At 44.2% G+C, this 3,254-nt stretch overlaps 1 protein-coding gene across 2 annotated transcripts in view; it reads right to left on the bottom strand.

Annotated features, from left to right (window-relative positions):
* The window catches only part of RABGAP1L (RAB GTPase activating protein 1-like), a 225,654-nt gene that overhangs the window by 33,462 nt on the left and 188,938 nt on the right, over nt 1-3,254 (bottom strand). The window lies entirely within an intron of this gene.

Raw genomic sequence — 3,254 nt, 5'->3', positions numbered from 1 at the left:
CAGCAGGAAGATGATGGCATCAAGTCACAGCCTTCCAAAAAGAGTCCTGCAGTTTCCATTTATAATACAGGGTAAAACAGCCATGGAAAATGCAATGCAGGCTGTAAGCTCTTCCCTGAATAAGCCTGCACCTCCACAAGTGGAATAAAACTAATTTATGCAATTGAAACTTCCCACAGTAGAGGGTTTTTAATCTGAATCTGGGAGTTGTTTGCTTTTAATAAGGGGTGAAATGCTATCTCTCATCTGTGAGTCCTAAACAGCCTTCCAAATTGCTCCTGACTTTCCAATTAATTTATTGTAACATCCGACACGGAGTAAAAAATCCTCATAAAATTTGGAAAAATAATTTAAAATCTGTATTGTCCAAACTACAAAGGAAAAATCTAGAAAATTATATTCAAAGAAACAAACAAAATATCCCAAAAAGAAACTCCTTTAAAGAGACACAGGCAAGGTAAAACCCCGAATCAAATCAGCACTTCTGCTCAGACTCATCCACTACATTTTTAGCTTCTCTGAAAGTCTTTTGTTTTTTGCTGGTGAAAAATCATACCTGCTCAAGACACATAAATAATTTCAGCTGTGCATTTGTCTCCAAAAAGATGATGTGCTGGATGCTGCAAAGCCAGTGAAGTTTCCAGTTCAGGTTGCCACTTGCATATGGTCACACTCTCTGCTTTCCAGAACAAACAGGGTCAGACCCACCTTGCTTTTCTCTTTTTCCTGTGCTGCTGGAGTATCTTTATCAAAGATTACACGGGTATCTAAACAGCACCAGGTGCTATTTGCATTTCAAGAGGAAACTTGAGCAACAGCTGTAGCGTACAGGATTAAAAACCCAACATCTCTTTCACTTAAATAGGAGGGGAAATTACATGTTATTGCTAGGAAACAGAGAGAGTTCTAATAGGCTTATGGCAAACAAAAAATGCAGCACTTGAGGTTAAATCCTTGAGACTAAAGCAGATTCTGATCAGGCTTAACCCTTGCTGGAGCAGGAAAGGTGTTTTCTCCTTGAAATACACCTGTAGTGCCTTTCAAAATAATTTTGGTCAAAGGCTTGCCATTTTTGCCCCCATTAATTCCCAGGGCAGAGACACTTTAGATTCCAATCCTGAAGCAACAGATCCAGCTCACAAGTCTCCATGTCACCCAGATGGAAATCATACCTGCTCTGTTAAATCCCACTCAGCTTTTCCACCGCGCTCTCAGCAGCTGCTGCTTCCTCTGCACTGTCGTTGCCTCGTGGGGCTGGTTTGGCTTTTTTTATTCCTCTTGTGGCAAAAGTTAAAAGGGTAAAGCTGAGAGTGGCTCCTCCTCTGAGGTGTGCTGACAAAGGCACCTGTTGTAAGAGGGAAAGAAACTCCCTCCAGCCCTGCCTCTCCAGAGGCTCCCAACAGGGACTGACATGACACGCGCAGGCGGGGGAACAACAAACATCCCCATGTTAATGAGACACCAATTTAATTCTGCAACAAGGGCAAGAGGTGGAGAATGCAAATTATCAGATGTACAGCACAGCTGCAGCTACTCGGATCCCTCTGTTTACAGGGAATTCTGGATCAGAACCTCAGTTCTCTTCCCCCCCTCCCAGTTTTAAGCAGAAAGGTGGCAATGATTCAACAGACCTAAATCTACATGTTACTACTGTTATTATTGGTCAAATAACTATTCTCATATCTATTCTTAAGCTTGCAATTTTGGCATGTTCTAACTAGCAATCTCAACACCTAACCACTGATTTTTCATGCTGGCTAATCCATACCTTCACATGAAAAAGGATGTTTGTCAGCTGTTATTTTTCAAGCTCGTGGAGCAGAGCTGCCCCCAAATCCCTGTGATCCCGTGTTAACAGTCAGTTCAACACTCTGAATCAGCACCCAAAACCAGAAATATGAAGGCAGGTAAACTAAAGCTTCCACATTAAACTGACTGAAGCAAATGCATCCACCCAGCCCCAGCCCTGGCTGACCCCAGAGGAACTGGAAAGGAAAAGGCAAGCAGAGGGATGCCCTTGGCCACCTCCTCAGGCCGCACCACACACTCCTGGCATCTCAGCACAGAGCCCTCCCTCTCAGCCAGGCTCTCCGAGTGCTGAAGCGATGAATAATCTATCAAAAGACCGTAAAAACCATGCAGTGCAGCTTTGTATTTCTTTAAAGCAGCTAGTGCTCCTCTCAGTAACACCAGGGCTGCCTCGCAGCAGCCTTCCTCAAGGCAAGTCCCCTCCACCATGCAGTTTGGAAAGCATACCTCCAAAGCAGGAATTTTGGAAGAAGAGGTTCAGCCAAGCAGTCAGGATGACAGGAGAGAGCCAGCAGAAGGACAGCTGAGCTGCAGAAAACTGTTAGCTAGTTAAGGGAAGTAACCCTAATTACAGTTGTTAGGGTTTATATGCTGCTGAATAACAGAGGTGAATGGAAAATTCCTGAATTGAGCAAACCAGCTAAGCTTAGCAAAGCAAATCCTGCTCACTCCCAAGATAAATTCACTCTCACTCCACCCCCAGGAATGTCTTGCTGCTATCTGATGGGGATAGGATCTTCTGATAGACAGGAAGGCGTTATGTATGTGAGGTATGAGCAGCTTCTTGCTGAGTGCTCCCTCCCTGCCACCCAGTTTCTGAAACATAAAGGCATTTTCTGCCATTTGCTTTTCATGTATTAATGAACCTGAGAAGATCACAGCACTTTTCAGATAAGGAAACATAAAACCCCTTTCACAGCACTGGGAATGGCACTTGGCAGCCTTCAGGATAAGTTTACAGGTCTTTTTCCCCAAATGACAATGAAGAACAATACTATGTTCTTTTCACAACTCCCTTACCCATTAATGATCTGTAGCAACTGCTTCAAACCCAACTAGCAAGTGAAAAAAGCTTGCAAGTCAACTGCTGTGAATGCCAAAGCTTTTAGGTCATCTCCTCACCAAGAGTGGACTTGCTGACCATCAGCAGACAGCCCAGATCTTCAGTTCATCACCTAAGGCCCCTGTGGATGTCCTTGCTGCCCTCAGGAAGATGCCCTGGAGTGCCAAACCCTCAGCCACCCCCAACCTCTGTGCTGGAACAGCTCTATGTTGTGGGTTGTTTTTTTTTCTGTAAATCAAGCAAAAATTAGCTCAAGTGTTGCTATCTCAGGGAATTAAGGATGACCACGTAAGTTGCGTGTGCAGCCTTCAAGAAGGGTGTAGTTTTTACACATAACTCCATTCCAGTGTTACACAGCAGAAAGCAGATGCCTTTAGAGGTC

The sequence above is a fragment of the Chaetura pelagica genome, unplaced genomic scaffold (genome assembly GCF_000747805.2).
Source record: "Chaetura pelagica isolate M959 unplaced genomic scaffold, ChaPel_1.0 scaffold363, whole genome shotgun sequence".
NCBI lineage: Eukaryota > Metazoa > Chordata > Aves > Apodiformes > Apodidae > Chaetura > Chaetura pelagica.
The sequence above is the reverse complement of the archived record's forward strand: the minus strand, read 5'-3'. Positions and strand labels throughout refer to the sequence as shown.